This window comes from Phyllobates terribilis, unplaced genomic scaffold (assembly GCF_046119375.1).
Source record: "Phyllobates terribilis strain yellow unplaced genomic scaffold, ASM4611937v1 Scaffold_4__5_contigs__length_816908805, whole genome shotgun sequence".
NCBI classification, from domain to species: domain Eukaryota; kingdom Metazoa; phylum Chordata; class Amphibia; order Anura; family Dendrobatidae; genus Phyllobates; species Phyllobates terribilis.
Window position 1 is genome coordinate 133,401,807 of NW_027362764.1, and position 19,724 is coordinate 133,421,530.

General features: G+C 41.7%; 1 protein-coding gene across 1 annotated transcript in view; it reads left to right on the forward strand.

Moving 5' to 3' along the window:
- Positions 1–224: 224 nt before the first annotated feature.
- The window catches only part of LOC141265102 (xin actin-binding repeat-containing protein 1-like), a 35,885-nt gene continuing 16,385 nt past the window's right edge, over positions 225–19,724 (forward strand). The window contains exons 1-3 of the mRNA XM_073677753.1: positions 225–364; positions 13,083–13,224; positions 15,965–16,017. The gene's annotated coding sequence lies outside the window, so the exon portion shown is untranslated. The remainder of the gene's footprint in view (positions 365–13,082; positions 13,225–15,964; positions 16,018–19,724) is intronic.

Sequence of the window (19,724 nt, forward strand, 5' to 3'; positions counted from 1 at the left end):
CAGGTGGCACCAATGGTATGTCCGCCCCTGAGAAGAAACGTCAAAAAAGTGACTTCATTTACCAAGGTGTCTGAAGTGACTCAGCCCATGACTGAATAGACTTACTGCTATCTCTACATGTGATGTTTCACCCTCCTATAGTTACAGCACAGTAATGGTTGACTCAAATGAATGAAGAAGCACTTGCCATTCCCTAAAAATAGCCCTGTAGTATCATAGTCCCAACATAGCTCAGCTCCCTGTTAAAAACAGCTACCAGTTGCTCCAGCCAGACACAGAGGGACGCAAGTCCTGCCTCGGACACCGGGAAACTCAGCAACCCACTTGCGGACTTTCTACTCACTATCTCAACGCCTCTTTTCTCGTAAGTTAATTCTATATATTCTAATACACAAAGAGTAATATTTATATTGTACAGTATAATTTATAATGTGACTTTTTAGTCTTAGTCTACATCATTAGCAGTAGTGGTGTCTATAGAAGTTTTTTTAAATTAAAAATTATATTGTTTTATTGTTGTAGTTTAGATTGAGTTTATATAATTTTGTCCTTTTGGCATATAACTGTAAAAACAGTATAATCTATGAGGCTGAGTGGCAAAATGGAAGATAGGAGCACTAGAATTATACATTATACAATATAATTGATTGGTGTCTTGTAGGCTCATTTTTAATAAATCTCATTTGGGATTAATATATAATTCAACAGACAATCCAAATGTATAAAACTGATCTTGAAAGTGTCTTGAAATGTCATTGTCTACAGATGCTATATAAAAAGGAAACACTAATCGAAATATAGATAGGTAGATAGACTAGATGTGTATATATATATAGAAAGATAGATAGATTAGATAGACTACCTTACACAAATGCGTGTGTCTATAGAGAAAATGTTCTATTTAATACAGTTCTGTGATCACATCAGCATCAGCGCAGATAGAAAGTTGAACATTGGGAGCATATCGATACCCAGGCCCGGCGTCAGCACTTGGCACACCCGGGCTAGTGCCGGGGGCCTTGAGCAGACGTGGGGGCCCAATCGCTGTTGGGCACCTTGGCACTCTATGGAGCCCATGAGTGGAGGAGTGTGGTGCCGGTGCCAGCGCCCGCGAGTGGGCCCCCAAGCTTGCTCAGGGCCCTGGCACAATACTTACATCTCCCCGTGCCTCCGCAGCTCTGGCCTTTTCCGTCTCTTGACTGTGACGTCTCAGGTCGGAGGGTGCGATGACGTCTTTCCAGCACGCCCTCTGCTGAGCAGTCACAGTGCAGAGAGCGGGAAGACGCCAGCGACGCTGAGGAGTCCGGAGCAGAGCAGTGGCAGCAGCAGGGGTGAGTATTTTATTTTTTTTTATTTTTTTTCTTAAGTATGGAGGCAAATGGGCATTATATGTGGCTCTTACAGGATGGAGCCCATACAGGATGGAGCAATCTATGGGGCCCATACAGGATGGAGCAATTTATGGGGCCCATACAGGATGGAGCAATCTATGGGGCCCATACAGGATGCAGGCCATGCAGGATGGAGCAATCTACGGGGCCCATACGGGATGGAGCATTATATAGGGCCCATACAGGATGGAGCATTATATAGGGCCCATACAGGATGGAGCATTATATGGAGCCCATACAAAATGGAGCAATATATGGGGCCCATACATGATGGAGCAATATATATGGCCCATACATGATGGAGCAATATATATGGCCCATACAGGATGGAGCATTATATGGGGCCCATACAGGATGGAGCATTATATGGGGCCCATACAGGATGGAGCATTATATGGGGCCCATACAAGATGGAGCATTATATGGGGTCCATACAGGATGGAGCATTATATAAGGCCCATACAGGATGGAGCATTATATGGGCCCATACAGGATGGAGCAATATATGGGGTCAAGCCTGCATGGAGCATTATATGGGTGACAGTATCCTGTATGGAGCATTATATGGGGGCCAGTATCCTGTATGGAGCATTATAGGGGGGCCAGTATCCAGTATGGAGCATTATATGGGGCCCATAATGCTCTATGGAGGACTATACTGTCCGGTCTGCACTGTGCGTTGCACGGACTCACCGGTTTCTGAGATATTGTAGAATATACCATAGATATCACTCATGTAATGTCAGAAGAAAGTGAAATATTTGGCATTGTACTATATATATATTTCTCTGCCGTATCTTTGCATCATGAATCGTGGTATGTGTTAAAGGGACCCACTGAGACTCTTTTGGCCGGGGCCCACAAAAACCTGGAGCCGGCCCTGTCAATACCCTTGATTTTATAGCTGCTATAGAGTTTGTCAAAATGTGTTTGCACAATGTATTTTTGTGTATTCACTTTTCCAGCCCAACAAATATATCTTATGCTAAGCCCCGCTTGGAAATATCTAGGATACTGCAGCATACTACAAGCCCCCATAGGATATATTTAAGGTCATCTCTAGCTATCCTATATTTCACACCAGGCAAAGTATCAATTTGAAGTGGGCAGGGGTGCTGTAAATACAGTGCGGAGGGCACGGAATAAAGCTCTGTTTAACATACCTGAGATGTTTCCCTGAAGAAGAGGAGATCATCTAGAGACAGCTGCCTGTTGGTAGAAGGGTCTGCTTCCTGGTGCCAGGGGACAGCTGCACAGGACTTCACCACAATACTGTTCTTAGAATACTTTACCACATTCCGGGAGCAGACATAATTTCTCAAAGACCAAAATACAACATAGTTTGATCTATTTTACTGCAATCAGCCGTAAACACCAGTTGTTGATGGGAAGGAACAATTGTAGTTGTTAGGTGCTATTGTCATTAAATGGAAAACTTCAATGAACTTTCCCAACATTGGGGGGAGATGTATTACTATTGAATGGTGAACAAGTCTCTTCCCATTGTGCATCGGATTCATCGTAGGACTGTTTCACATGAGCGTATTTGATTCATCTGTAATACGGATCCACAAGAAATGAAATGAAACAGGATGAATCAGTATTTGATCATCTTTTGCATCTGTATTTTCATTTATTGCTATTTTTTTATTGAACACATAATGATTGATTTTGTCCAGTGCAAAATAATAGCAATACATGGAAACACAGGTGCACAAAAAGTTAACAAAAATTGATCAAATGCTGATGAAATACTGATGGACCATGTTTTATTATGTCTTTCTTACGAATTACTGCACTCTTAATAGACATTAACTATCTATTCTATTTGTAAAATGGATCAAAATAACACATGCTGCATTTTGGGAAAACGGATCTGGGGAAAAAAATCGATGTGAATAGTCTATTGGTTTACATAAGCACCGTATTTCAATCCTTGATGAAATGCGGATGACAAATGCACTCGTGTAAAAGAGGCTTTAGACTTCAATCAACACAAGGTCTATTCTAACATTCTTTTTAAAGATTTTTTCCACATTGATACTCTGATTAACAACACAATGAAGCTGCTTTAAGAACTTTCATAAGAACGCTGGGGTAAACAGGCTGCAAATAACGAGCAAAATGCTCCTTCGTTGGGTGAAATGATCTTTTGTGCTGCGCAAAGGATCATTGTTCTCGTGTGTAAACAGAACTCGTGCTGCCTAGAACATTGGCAGCCTATGCGCACTGAGCGATCTACTACATGGTTTAGCGCGGTTTGCAGGTGCAAATAGGTTATTAAACAACCTCCACTCAGTAAATGTTTCCAGATTGGAGGTCATTTAGTGCTGCCGGTCAGTCCATGTGAATGGATCCAAAGTCTTGGCCACTTTTTTTTCACATTCAGCACAAACAAGATGTTTTTCAATGCATGAATACATAAAGACAATGATAAATCTGCCCTATTGTTTTTTTTTACTACAACATAGTAAATGACTTTTAAATCGTAGCCTTCATTTCCACAAATCAATAGTACATGTGAAAATAAGCAACTTTGTAATACAGTATATCTCATCAGAAAAATTAGCTTCTTTCTCTGCTAAACTTCACAATTCTGAAGTAAACTCTGTATTGAGTGAAGACAGACTTTCCCATTATGACAGTTGCTACAGATACAATTCTCTGTAGATGGAATGAGGGAGGAGCTAGAGGCAGAGCCCCTCCCCCTTCTATCTAGATATCTGTCTGCCATCTCCTATCTCAGTAATGTAATAAATAACTTGTCTTTACTGAATACAGATTTTACCTCATAATTGAGAATTTTTTTAATAATGACTGATCAATTTTGGTAGAGAAAGAAGCAGATCTTTGTAATAAGATATCTGACAAAGTTTCTTATTTTCACATGTACTATTGATTTATGAAATAAAAATTAAAACAACAGTTACTCTTTAAATGACTTTTGAAGTCAGTCCACGCAATAAAAATACAGTGTAAGGTTTAAAAAAATTAAATAAATAGAATGTGACATTTTTTGAAAATGATGCAAGTATCACTAAGGGTACGTTTATATTTAATGACTTTGCAGTGTTATTGTGAACCTGTCAGCTGATACACGTGAACATAATAGGCCAATAGCATATTCAAAATGCGGTGCCACGAAGCGCCGAGCAATACCAACATCAGCTGATACATGTGTAGCACAGATAATATAGCCAATGCCTGACACCCGGCGGCATCTAAAAATCACTAAAGTTGACAAATCCCCGGGCCCGGATGGGATACACCCGCGAGTACTGCAGGAATTAAGTAACGTCATAGATAGACCATTATTTTTAATCTTTAAAGATTCCATAAAGACAGGGTCTGTACCACAGGACTGGCGTATAGCAAATGTGGTGCCAATATTCAAAATGGGGACAAAAACCGAACTTGGAAATTATAGGCCGGTAAGCTTAACCTCTACTGTGGGTAAAATCCTGGAGGGTTTCCTAAGAGATGCTATAATAGAGTATCTGAAGAAGCATAACCTCATGACCCAATATCAACATGGGTTTACGAGGGACCGTTCCTGTCAAACTAATCTGATCAGCTTTTATGAGGAGGTAAGTTCCGGACTGGACCAAGAAAATGCAGTGGATGTTGTGTATATGGACTTTTCAAAAGCTTTTGATACGGAAAAGTATAATATTACAGGTTATATATACTAGATCCCTTGATAGGGCGTTGATCCAGGGAACTAGTCTGATTGCTGTATGGAGTCAGGAAGGAATTTTTTTCCCCAATATGGAGCTTAGTGTTTGCCACATGGGTTTTTTTTTCCTTCCTCTGGATCAACATGTTAGGCTATGGGTTGAATTAGATGGACTTAGTCTTCCTTCAACCTTAAAAAATCTGTTACTATGTTAAATGCTGCCCACAGATTGGCCAGCATGTATCAGCTGACAGGTTCACTTTAAACGGCCGCCAATAGGTAAATATTTACCAATCAGCGGTCATTTAAAAATCTGTTTACACAGCCAGACCGCGCTCCAGATGCACACTGAACTGATCAGTAATAGATTGTTTAGACAGGACAATGTGCTGCCGAGAACGATGATCTTTTAAAACAGCCAAAAGATCATCTAAATGTTCTCAGCGGCGCGAGTCCAGTTTACACAGGACGATGAGCGGGCAAGAATGATGATCTTTTGGGAAAACCCATAGGTCATTTCACACAATGAAAGAGCATTTTGCTTGTTCAACTGGTGATCCACAGCCTGTTTAGACTGCACAATTATCATGAAATAAACATTTTCAGGACTAATCATTCACGATAATAGTGCAGTGTAAATGCAGCTTCAGAGAGCTTAGATGATTTACATGTAGTCGAAAGTCTATTGATTATCTACTCAGGGCTTGTGCACAGCTTACGATGTGATGTCTTCTGTCTGTGATCAGAACCGGCAGTGTCCAGTGTTTACTTACTGTAGTATGGCAGGATTTGGGGGGAAAAATAATTTTTATAGAATTTCTTAACAAAATCTGTGTACAATTTTTTACCTATTCCTCAACTCCTCAACTGTATAGCCTAATACCCTATATATATGGTTTATTATACCTAAATTTCTACATAATAAATCTACAACACTTTTTGATGTGATGGTAAATGTTTTTATATCAAAAAGACAAACATTACATTGGTTAAGCAGAAAAATATTTGCAAGCTTTCAGAAAACAGAAGGTCTTTTATCAGGCTCGTTTGCAAAGGAATGACTGAAGTACTGTATATCACTTAGAGTTGAGCAAAACGATTTACAGGACCCTGGTCCAGCCGCTATGTCAGCAGTCCACGGCCACCAGCACCTTTACATTCTGCGCTATCTCTGGTGCCTCTTGTGATTAGTAGTCTTGGCACAATGTCATCATTGCAGCACGATGTCGCAAGGGGCTACTAATCAGAAGAGGTGCCAGGGATGCTGCAGGCATACAGAAATTTGTAGGTCTCTGGTCTAGCTACCACTGCCATGGCCGCTGGACCAGGGTCCTGATAATTTTTTTTGCTCAACTCTAATAACACTCATTTTGCTTTTTTGACATAAAAGTATTTCCTCTCACATATACTGTACCGTTAATACTCTGCCACAATATTTTTTAGCAACACTTTTTGATTAAATTGTATTTAGTTTATTTTTAAAGGGTTTTCCAGGTTTAAAATGTTTTTATTGCATAAAAGTACAAAAATAAGAAAATGAATACTGCCTCTCCACTGCTGCTCTCAGTCTTTATTGACATCACGTTGACCGCTGCAGTCAATCACTTGTCTCAGCGGTCTTGTGCATATTATGTGATAAAGAATGTAAACCCAGAAAACCCCTTTAATGTGTAATCATTGACCAAAATAAAACCGTATATGAAAAGGTAAAAATGCAAATTTACGTTAAAACCTTTATCTTTGTATGTACAGAAATTTTAGCCTATTGTCACGCCTGATATTAATTTCATATATTTGCTACATCTGTAGCAGACATCAGAATTCCACATGTCACTGTACAATAGATACTATATCCGTGAGTTGGACCTGCTGTCAATGGCTGACAAATATAAAGTGAAATAGATTAGACAGACACACTGGCTTCTCATCCAGCTATTATGAGTGCCTAGCCATCTATGACAATTCCACAAGACAGGGCAGGTCAGAGGCGCCAGAGATTACCAGTCTATTGTCAGAGCAGATATTTTCAGTCAGTGGCAGGAGCGCTGTTAGCAGCCTGTGTCCATTTATTACACAGAGCAAATGTTGTCATTTCATCATCTCCGACACTGACGGCCATTTACATTTTTAATTCATAGATATTTACATGAAAATTGAGCACATTCGACATGTGTAATCATGGGGTCCCATAGCAAAAGTACTAATTAAACCGCTCTACCCTCAAACCCCAGAAAAAATAAATATTTGGTGCAGTCACTTAAGGGAATACCTCCTAATTTTTAAAGACAAGAAAAAGGATATGCATTCCACCACTTACATAGTGATTGTGTCCCTACTGAAGCCCCTTATTGTTTTCACTCACAAAGATACCCCATTCATGGCCCCCCATCGAGAATAATGCCCTCCACAGTGAATTACTCCACCGTTCTACCTACATCCATGTGCCCCTAGCAAAGTATGATGCCCCCAGAGTGCCCCCAACATAAGTATGATATTGTCACAGCACCCCCAACACAGAATAGTGTTACCAAAACAGTATGATGTTGCTAAAGTTCCCTCAACACAGTAAGATGCCTGTACAGTGCCCCCCACACAGTTTGATGTTTCCACAGTTCCCCCACACACATTATGAGGCCCCCACACTAACCTCCCAACACAATATGATACCCCCACTGCCGCCACACAGTATGATTACCCCACAGCCACCATACAGTATGATGGAGTATGATAGCCTCCACACTACCCTACACAATAAAATAATCCTTGCACCTCCAACCCAACAAACACACTGTATAATGGCCCTCACATCTCTCTACAAGCACGAACTGATAAAAAAAATAGATGCACGGGCTGAAAGATGGAGCAGGGAGCTGACATCTCCCTGTACCACCTTTATATTCAACTGTATATACAGATGAAGATACTACTGAAAAATGTGACACTGTGGAAGGAGAATGCAGTACCATTTGGCTCTAAGCCCTACCCCCCACCCCAACTCATGGTCCCCATGGCTGCAGCATGGTCTGCCGCTTTTATCGGTGCGCCTCTATGTATCAGGTATACATATACCTGTGAATGTAAAAACAGTGTCTAGTAACTTTAGTAACTGCTAGGAATTATTAGACAGAACTTAGTAGATGTCATAGCATTCCCGAGGCAGGGTGACATTATTTTAGGTATCTTTCTACAATTGATTGGAATAAAACAAATTATGGTTAAGAAAATGACAATATCATTACCACCAGTAATCATCTGTATTTACACAATTCCATAAAACTCATCCTTGTAAGTGGGCATGAGGAATGGATGTATATACTCAATATTCCAGTTGCTTAAAGGAATTTTCTGGGATTGTTCCAAAAGTAGTGAATGCTTTAAAACAATGTAAAAAAAGAAAAAAAAATCTTACCTGTTCCTAACTTCCTGAAGTTCCAGCACTACACTGTTCCTTGCCAGATCTGCAGTGATCTTGTCTTATCCATCACTCACATGACCAGTGCAGCCAATCACCCGCAATAATGTTTGGATCAATAGCATGTGACCATTGTGGCCAATGATTGGCTACAGTAGTCATTTGAATGAAAGAAAGGAGTTCATCATTGCTGGACCAGCAGAGACCACAATAAAGGTGGTGCTGGAGCTGGAAGAGGTCCAACAAACAAATTATTTATTTATTTTATAAAATTCCATACTCTTGGGCACATCTTGTTCAATTCTTGAAAATCTTTTTAATATATTTACTGGGATTATTCTACAATTTAAACCAAATTCTTTCCATGGAAAAATTGTGGGTAAACACAGGGTTGGACATGAAGTCACAAGGAATAATAACATGGATTTGGCAGGGCTGCAGCATGTGCAGTCACTGAGATGGGGATTACAAGAGCTGCCTGTAGACAGGTTCTGGTTGCGCTGTCTGGATGGGCTGGTGCTGAGCTTGCATATTGCTTTATAGACACAGGCAGGGCAGGACTGTTGGTGTTCTTAGTCTCACTACAAAAACACAAGACTACGATGAATCTAAACAGGTGGGTGGATGTTCTTCATGGGAATATTTAACATTGCACAATGGGGGGCTATATGGAAAACCACTCATCATGCTACAGATCACTTACTTTTGCATAATATCATCGTCTCACTTTTCTAATCACTTTACCTGGTACTCAAACCAAAGAATACAGCAACATCCTGTGTGATCTAAGATGTATGCAAACACTGAATAAGTAAAATTTGAACTTCATTACAGCTATATAGCAGCTCGCACCTGTTCACACTTGCTTAATTATTTTTGGAGTTGCTGGTCAGTTTTCATATACTAAATAACAACTTCTAGCATGAGAGATTGCTGAATGAGGTTGAGGAAATATCATGAAATAGTAATGTTTCAATTTATTATTAACATAATTACGACTATATTATTAATGAAGATACAATTGATTTTGTTCATTATACAAATTTTGTTTGTCATTTTGCACTACTCATTAAAATATCATATGTGGGGCTTTTAATGCATTAATCTAACTTATGATATAAGCTATCTAAAGATAGATCGATATATAGAGATAGATAGATAGATAGATAGATAGATGATAGATAGATAGATAGATAGATAAAAAAGGACAATGATAACACTGTGTTCATGGGGTTAATTTTCACAGCCATCCACCTATCTACCTATCACATATCTATCTATCTATCACATCTCTATTTATCACTTTGTCTCAATCTATAGCTGTCTATTTATGTTTCATGTCACTATAAGAGAATGGACAGTATTTTTCAATTTTACAAATTATTTGGATACGAAAATCCAGATTATTTTGCATCCATTTAACAATTTGAGGTTCCTTCACATTTTTCTATGCACATAGATGGTAAAGTAATTGTCATATGCTCTCCAATAAATCTAAAATGTATTTTTATTAGCTATGTTTACCACCACTATGTAGCATCTCTTTATCTCAGACCCCGGCTTTGAGACCATTTTCATTGGATACTAATTTAACTAAGAATGTTTTTGGAAAAATATATAAACTCTGTCCAGATTTTACTCTAATCAGATCTGAAGCTATGGTCTCAGTTCTTCAACAGGTTAGTACTAATGCTGATCCACTAATAATTGTACGGGTACGAGCAGATTTGTTGAACAGCAGAACATATATTGCTTTCCTATTTTCATTGGATGGTGGTTCTATAATGCACATTTCAATGTGAGAATTCGACAACTCCTTTGTGACGATGGTCCATGTTTTTGAATGCATTTGGTTAGACAATGCCACAGTCCATGTAGAGAGATTACCATAGTATTTTAAGGCTGCCATAAAAGAGCAGATGTCCAGATCTGTACAATTCAGTAGAGTTTATTCTGTTGTTTTAGAGATCCCCATAGCTATCCTGGCTGGGAAAATGCATATTTCGAATATTTTAAAGGCACATGCTGCTTATTTTAGGCATACTTATCTTGTGAATAGTGATAAGGAGTCATTCTAAAAGTGTTTTCCAGTTGGAGGAATGTGTGTAGTACAGGCTGGTAAACCAAAAAGAAAAAGACTAGCCAATGATAACATGAAGGTGCATGCACTACATTAAGATTTACAAAAAGTTTTGGGTAATATAAAGACGCTATTACAAAGTTGGTTACATAAGTTCATTCTTTTATAGGAGAGTATAGTAAAGTTATGGCGAGTCAATAAAAAAGTTCCAGAATCAGCGTTTGACTACTTAGCCTTGGCTCACACCAGCGTTGTGAATGCTGTTATTCTGTTCTGTATTAGGAACAGAAAAGCAGAATTATTGGGCTTGGCAGGAACAGATCTGTTACATGATGGACCCCATCAGACCCAGAGAGACCTCATTGACTAATAATGGAGACCCCTAAGTTTCTGTCAGAGTTGTAAACATTTTTCCCCCCCAAAAAAATAGTGCACCAGTATTATTTTTTTCCAGTAAAAATTAACTAATCTGTGATGGAGCTTCGTAAAGGAACATAACCTGAGCAGTATCTGGAATAGCTGGAAGTCCCCATTGATTTTTTTCCTGAATGTTCCCTCTTTGCCCCTTGCACAGGCAGGCACAGCGCCAGCTCAACTACTTAGTACGACTTGATTAAACTCAAATTTGTAGATTCCTGTGAGCATGATGTGATTAAGAACAGGATACCTGGGGTATCTACTGTCAGGGAAATGTATTATTTATTTGAGATTAGTGTGGCCCTCTCTTCTTGTAAAGTGAACCTCGGAAAAAAGCTATTTACCTGCTAATATAAGGTTAATTTGCTAGAAAATAGAGTCATAATGCTTCCTGACTGCCTTACTGAAGTATGGCTACCAGGAGAAAATGAACTTATTTCCTCCCAGGAGCCAATGGCTTTCAGTCATAGGGATATGCACGAGGCAACTACAATCACCAGTAGAAGCTGTAAGAAGTTTGATTGACAGCCTGCTCTGCAGCGTGTATGTGCAGAGTGAACTGTCCATCAAAGCACTGTGACCCGTGACTGTATCCACACCATGCATTCCCCTATGACTGAAAGCCTGTGGCTCCAGGGAGGAAATAAGTTCATATTCTCCCGGTAGCCCCACTTTCAGTGAGACAGTCGGGAAGCATTTTAATGCCACTTACCTGCAGATTAACCCTATATCTGCAGATAAATAGCATTTTCTGATGTGATAGGTTTCCTTTAAGGATTAGACCTAATGTTAGGGACTCCTTAAATACTACCCATATGCCTTAAATAGCTGTTGGCTGATCTAGTTCTGCTAACAGCCATCTTTCCAAACTCCTACTTACACATTTATGCTCCTTTCTCCTTTCAATGAAGAGAGAGGAGAATATCTCCCACTAACACAAATGGACCTGGTGTTTGAGATGATACTGCCTGATCCTACTATTCTCCATCGCAATCTTTTGGGAGGGTGTCAGAAGGCCCCAATAGTAACGGGTTCGGCTAAGTTTTATCTAAAATGTATGGGGCCATTATGTCCTGCACAGAAAATACAGTTTTATTCATAACTAGAATTTATAGGCCTGAAAAATCAACAAAGTGGAGCTAGACAAGAGAAAGTCACAATTGTATTTCCTTCTCATACCAAAAAGATCAACTTTCAAAGACAAATGCAGCATATTTAAAAAAAGTTTATAAACATTTGGCGCCCTTGTGAAAATGACACAAATGCCTCCCATTGTACACCATATGTCAGCTTTCTACATGTAGTATCTTAGTAGTAGGTCATAGTATCCCTGGTCATACACCTAGTGGTGTAGAAGAGAGGATTTGGAGATATTTACATAATTTAGAATGGCGGAGGCAATAGTGCCAGCATTCATGTTTTAAATAATTTGTGGGCTAATATAAAGACTAGTGTTAATAACACCTAATATGGTGGTTAAGGGTCTAAAAGTAACATCATCGATGGTCACCGGCTATAAAGACTCAAGTGGGGTTATCACTTTATTTTATCAATTGTAAATAGGTATAATTCTACGTGATAATGAATTAATTGCAAAACTAAAAGCTCCCTTATTTCACATTGCCAATTATAATGGCCCCTCAGCTTGTAGGCCCCAACTGGTATGGCTGTAGTTACACCTATGGTTCCATAGATGATAACTCTATCACTTTGACTAAGGAGATATGTCGCCAGGTAAACATGGCATGAACCTGCTTTTCATTACAGTCAAACCATTAGTGACAATCATTTAAGATTTTAATTGATGGATCTCTTGGTATTTTGGGCTATTTTGAGAACTCTCAAGATGTAAATGGAGAGAGCCTTGCACAGCCATCTCTCCATTTCTGGTGGCGCCATTCTTCTGATAAGTCTGTAGACTACATCTGTCAGACCTTTATGACATATCTTTCAGATATGATATAAATGGCCAAGATGGGAACATTCCTTTAAACTATGAAGCCGCACAATATGAGGAGGACAATGAAGTCAGGAGCTAGTCAAAGCTCAAAATGTAAAAAACATTACTAATGACTTCCAATAAGCAGTGCGAATGTTTTATTTCAGTTGAAGAACGCTGTCGCTGATACAGACTGATACGTCACTGGAAAGTTTCATCAAGGACAAGTAGATCTTACCCTCCGTGAGGGAGCTACAAATTGTCAAGACAGCTGCCGTCTGCGGAGGACAATACCAGAAATACAAAACAGTATGTATTGCATTCTCTACATTCCTGCTCCATGATATTTTCACCTATTACTATTCTGGCCGAAAATAAATGAATGGAAACACAAAATGTCATATATCCAGAAACCTGTGTGTAGGTTGATGTTGGACAATAGATAATCTGAACATCAGCAATTATTACCCATCAAAACATTAGGATATAAATGCTCCATCCATGGTGCCCTGGTTATCCTCAGTAACAGATTTCTAAAAAAATTAAATAAAAATATTCTGCTTCCTGACTAGATTACTAAGCCCTCAGTATCTATATGAACTTTTCCATATTATTTCTATAGTAACTATTCTTAAAGGGAATCTGTCAGCAGGTTTTTGCTATGTAATCTGAGGGCAGCATGAGGTAGGGGCTGAGACACTGATTTCAATGATGTGTCACTTATTAGGCTGTGTTCTGTTGTTTACTTACAGTGAAGGTTTTATCACCAGGACATTATCATTACCATGACTGGCTGGTGCATGAGCATTCTTATGACCGCATTCCCCTCTTGTGATAAGCAGCTCGCTGTCAATAGACAATGTACATACAGAGCCTGATGTGGTCAGGGGCAGCTTTCTGAGCTCTGCTATATGCTACATCTAAGAGCTCTGATTGTGTCACAACTGCTGCACCCAGTAAACCTAGTGATACATTGCTGGAATCAGGGTCTCTTTTCCTACATTATCCTGCTCTCAGATAAGGTAGCAAAAACTTGCTGGCAGATTCCCTTTAACAAGAAAATATAAATTTTAAATGTAGGATTTTACATCAAAAATCTACTTTCATAAACTTTTATTGATTATTGATTTATTTGAAAGAAAAAAAAGTCAGTTCATTGGAATAGACGTCTTTGTCATCTGCATTGGTGTATGAATTAAAAAGCGGACAGACAACTTAGTAACCTGTAAGCGGTGAGTGATTCCAAAATTATTGTAAGCAGTGTTTTCCAAAAACTTAAATTGTAAATTTCCCATTCATTTTTCCATTGTTTTTTTCTCACTCATCTCCAGCATCCAGTAAAAGCCTTCCAGGCAGAAGACTTGTGGCGACTTTAAATAAAATTAAATGTTACATTTTAAACCAAAGTGACACTGGATACTGTTTCCAACAATTATGAGATTTTATACCTCAGAACTTAAAAAATTCCAATAGTCTGCTTAACAAATGGTCGGAGATTTTGGTTAAAACAATTCTTAGACGTTCAGTGAAGTTTTATTATTCTCTCTTACTCTGTGCTCAGTCATAATACTTGAATATCCGTGATGTTTTCAGTCCATTGGTTTAATGCATCTGATCCTACAAATGGAAATATACCGGCAGATTACACTTTTCCCTATGCTTCTTTTTCTATAGCATTTGGTTTGGGTCATAAGACTTCAGTAAAAAGTTATATTGCCTAGGTCTATTTCTTAAATAACAATTGGATCCAATGGAAAGTAAAGCCGACCGTGCACATTAGATGGCCGTCAGCTGAATGATGCTTCAGCCAATCTTTCAGCCGACAGACTTCTCAGCCAACTCTCCCATACACAGGAGCACTCTTTTGGCCAAGCACTCCTGTGTTCTCTATGATAAAGTCCCCAACTGACACGTTGGTTGGCGGCTTATCTCCAGGGAAACAAAGCAATCGAAAGTTTGAAATCGCACATATCTGATCGACATCTCGCCCAGCAATCAGTCATCTGGCACCCCCATATACATTAGACTGTCGGCCGAAACTATCAATATCAGGTGGGCCTTAAAGGGGTTTTCCCACGAACGAAAGTTGATTTTAATCAATAGATCTTGGAATAACAATAAGTTCCACAATTGAATGTATTTAAATAAAATGTTCCTGTGCTGAGATAATCTTATAAATGTGCCCCTGCTGTGTACTGTGTAATGGCTGTGTCTGACCGTACAGGAACATGGTCTGATCATACCACAGCTCCTGAGCAGGTGAGGAGACAAAAGAGTATACAGACAGGACAGCAAGGGATCACAGCTGATTCTTTCTGTGAGCTAAGCATTTCACTGCCTGTTTTTAAACAAAGAAAGAATGAGCTGCAATCCCCTGCTGTAATGTCAGAGGAACATTTATAAGATTATCTCAGCACAGGAACATTTTATTTAAATACATTCAATTGTGGAAGTTATTATTTTTCAAAGATCTATTGATTAAAATGAACTTTTGTTCGTGGGAAAACCCCTTTAACCCTCCAGTGCAAGTTATAACCTGTAAGGTGAACTACCTAAGTGATTACTAACTAATTGGAAGATAAAATAAAAGACAGGGACAGTTGAGATACTGCGGGGACCGTGGCACCAAATCAGGCATCTATTTATAAACAAAATTTGGATGGCAAGTCAGCAGTGTTTAGTTATTAAGGAACCAATAGACAAGATGAGATTATGGATAAATAATATGTTGGGGGAATCCGGAAACCCAAAAATCAGAAAACAGGATCATGAACTACGAAAGTAAAGTAGAAATAATATTTAACTAAAGGCTTTAGGAATCTAATTGATCAGGGAGGGAGTACACATTGTGCATGCAAACTGACATTCTGGTCTTCGGCACCCTCCCAACTCAAAAGGATTGTCTAAAATTACAAAATCTTTTTTATGGGAAATTGGGTTGTTTTCACAATTAGATTTTACCAAGAAGTAAACTAGATTTCAATACAGTAAATTATATTTTTTAATAAAAAAATTACAATTTTCAATGATTTTTTATTTTTGTTTTCAGATACACTAAACAGAAATCAGAAAAAGAGTAGAAAACCTGATATACACAAAAAGGTAGGTTTAACTTTTGATTTTGAACATATGATCATGTCTTTACTGGATGGAACTAAGGAATGAAATAGCGGGTCATATCTAGTGTAAGAAATTGCTCAAAAGTAAGAAATCATTGTACACAATGTTGAAAGTAATCAATTTGATTTGTTAAACATTATTGGATTATCAGTAGTTTATGGAACAGTTTCTCTAAATTACTTCTTACGTCTCCTCATGAAATTTCAGTGTCAGCAAATGTCTTTTCTTGAATACTATTCTAATTTTTAGATTCAAAATTCTGCACTAATAAAAGTGTTTATTTTAGTAGTCGTTAGATATCCATTTTTTATATAGATCGCCACAGCCCCTACGTTTGCAAAAGTGTAAATGGAAGCTATCATCAGAAAATGACCTATTGTTTAAATCAGATTTTTGTGTTACATGTGTATTATATAATTTATGGCAATGTTTTTTTTTCAAGAGGTGACCTTCATTTAAAAAAAAAAAAAAAAAGATGAGTAATCTTAAAATGTTCACACTGGCCACAGGGGCTTTTTTAGACACATATTTTCTGTCCTTTCAGGAAGAGTTTTAAGCAAGGCTCTTTATCAGCAGAGACCGGATTATAATGACAGGTAACACCTCTACACACAGCTAATAACACAGGATCCACCAATCACAAAAGGCAATGTCACAGCTGATCCTGCTCAGCGCCCTTCACAATGGCCTTTGCACACGCTCATTAGATGCTTCAATACAAAGGATAGAGTTAGAGTCTGTTCATAGTGACTAATGTACATGTGTTGTTTCCTGAAACAAAAGCAAGTTAAAGGGGTTTTCCCATGAACAAAGTACATTTTAATTAATAGATCTTGGAACAAAAAAAAGTTCCACAATTGAATTTGTTTAAAAAAATGTTCATGTGCTGAGATAATCGTATAAATGTGCCCCTGCTGTGTACTGTGTAATGGCTGTGTCTGACCATGCAGGGACATGTGTAGCACCCTCAGGATTCGGCTGCTACAGGGGTATTGCACCTCAACCCAGAGGTGTGATATTCCACTCCCGGGTAAGGAAGGAGTGTGGAACTGAGCTCAGATAGACTGCATGCACTACATACATCCCATTCCAGAGGAGCAGGCCGACGGCACTCCCACTTAGAAATGTGCAGGTGCGACCGAGCCTGTTCCTGGCTGGAGTGGGAGGGGGGAGGAACATCCCATGTAGTGTAGGGGCAGATAGGGGGAGCAGTCTGGGTAGTGATAGGAGCTCATTGGGTGCTGGTCACCTGAGCTCACACATAGAGGGTGTATATAAGGTGGGCACCATCAAAGATCAGGGTCAGACGCAGAGAGGAAGTCAGACGCAGTGAGGAAGTCAGATGCAGAGGACAAGCCTGCAGCAAGAGAGAGAAAGAAACAACAGCCCTGGAGAGAGAGTGGAGTGCAGAAAGACCCAGAGGGGGACAAAGAAGGGACCCAAGAACCCAAATAAGAACACCGGGTGAGGAGTCAGCAGAAGGGTACCGGAACCCAAGCTGGTGGGGGCAAAGACATTCCCCAGCCAGAGACCGGAGACCGTGGGCAGTGTCTGTCACGGTCACCCACTACATTCACCCTGAAGGCACACCACATGGAGGGTCAGGGAACCTGAGGCCAAAGGTTGCCCAACAGAAGGCCCGAGGGAGCTGGATTTAGGTGAATCACTGGTGGGGACGGCTGAAGAAAGGACAGAGGGAGAGCTCAGGGCCACGCTCCGGACTTGTTTGGGGGTTGGCTGGATCCAGGACCTGGTGGACGCAGCACGGCTCGGGAGGTCACTTGGAGCTAGAGTGACCAGGAACATCTGCAGTAAGTAAAGACCCTTAACTGCACAACCCGAGTCTGTCATCATTACCGGCTGCACCGCACCACCACAACCCCCATCCTCTGCGCCTGTCCCCTCTGAGGCTATACCCCTCCCGTTGGGGGTTATCCCACCAAGCTGCGCACCCACCATCAGCCTCAGCGGACCCTGCAGCAGCGGCGGCCACAGTGACCGCATCACAACGGGTGGCGTAGTCGACACAACGAACTTTAATAACATCAGTAAGGACTGCCACATAATACTGAGCTTGACGCCCTGGGCACGGGACCGGGTCACAGCCGCTCGGAGACTACAACCCCCCCATCTGATCCGGTGCCGGGTATTCCCCTCAAAAAGGAATATGTCCCAGGGGGCGCGTCAACTTTGGCGTAGTCGGCAGGATTACGTGCCCGCAACACCCGGGTACTGCGTGCCTGAAGAAAAGTGCAAGTTTACCTCAGAAAGAAGACTCCTGCCGGTTCCGGAGGGTCCACGCCATCGGACTCCATCACCAGTCGTTTCCCGCCGATTGTCCGCCATTTCCAGCTTGTTCCCGCCATCTGCAGAGTTTCCCGCCACTGGGAAGCGATTCCCGCCAAAACCGCAGATTTCCCGCCTTGGAAGAGCAGCGGACGCCATTATGGGCGTGCCAAAGGAGAGCAAGAGGCCACCTCCCATCGTGGGCCGGGACAGAAAATGGCGCCAAAAGTGGAAACCGCCCCCACCAACAGAGACTGTGATGCTGGAGGTGTCTGTCAGCGTGAAAGAACTCCCCCTGGAGCTGACAGTCACCGAGTTGCCCCGGGACCGCCTTCGAAGTGGGAGGAGACGAAAGAAAAGAGCAAAGATGGGTGTCGCTTGGAGCAGTCTAGAACGAGCGCACCCGGAGGCAAGGTGTCTAGAGCGAGAGCACCCGGAGTCGAGGAGAGAAAGAGTAGACCCGGGAATGGAGCGGCAGCAGAGCAGCACCGGCCCGCTGGCCAGGAGCCTGCTGGAGGAAGAAGGAGGAGAGCAGAGCAGCACCGACCCGATGGTCAGGAGCCTGCTGGAGTCAACAACCCCGCTAGGCTTAGCGGAGATCCTGGCGCAACTTCCCCGAGATCGGGAGTGCGCGCGGAGTGCCCTGGAGGGCCTCGCGGGAAGGATGGCCCGAGTGCAGAGGGAGATCCTGGCGGAGTGGGGCCGGGAGATGTCCCAGCAAGCTGGAACCCGTCCACTTAACCCGCTCCCTTGGAAGAAGACATCGACTGCCTCTGCGGATGACGCGGGAGGACCCAAGGCCGGAGACGGCGCAGAAGAGGGAGCGAGACGCATGGCAGCAGGTAAGGGGGATGCCTATACCCCATACCGGAAGACCGCTTACCTGCCCCAGCTCCCCGTCGCAGAGCCCGAAGGTCCCCCGGCCGTACCCGAGACTGCCATGACACCGCCACCGACTAGGCCCCGACCGGAAGCCGCCGTCGCGACCCCGGTGACGTCACGCGTCGTGACCCGGAGCGTGGCGAAGGAAGAAGAGCCTCCGGCCTGGTCAAAGGGCCTAGCGTTTCCGGGCGCTGCATCCAAAGCAGAGCCATCTACCTCCGCGGAGCCTCCGGCCTGGTCGCAAGGCCAGGTAACCCAGGGCGCCGCCGTCCTAACGGTGCCCTTCACCTTCCAGGTGCCCCAGGCCTGGCCGCAAGGCCTGGGCAACCCGGGCGCCACCACCACCGCGCCCGCGCCCGTAATACCTAGGGTGCCACACCTGGGGGAGGACCTCTTCGGCCAGCTCACATGGCCGGACGGGCGGCCCTTCATCTGGCCCGAAGGGTACCCTGAGCTGGAGCGGCAGCAAAGTCTAGGGCCCTTGTGTGCGCCCCTAATCCCGGCTCCGAAGCCCGTGGCTC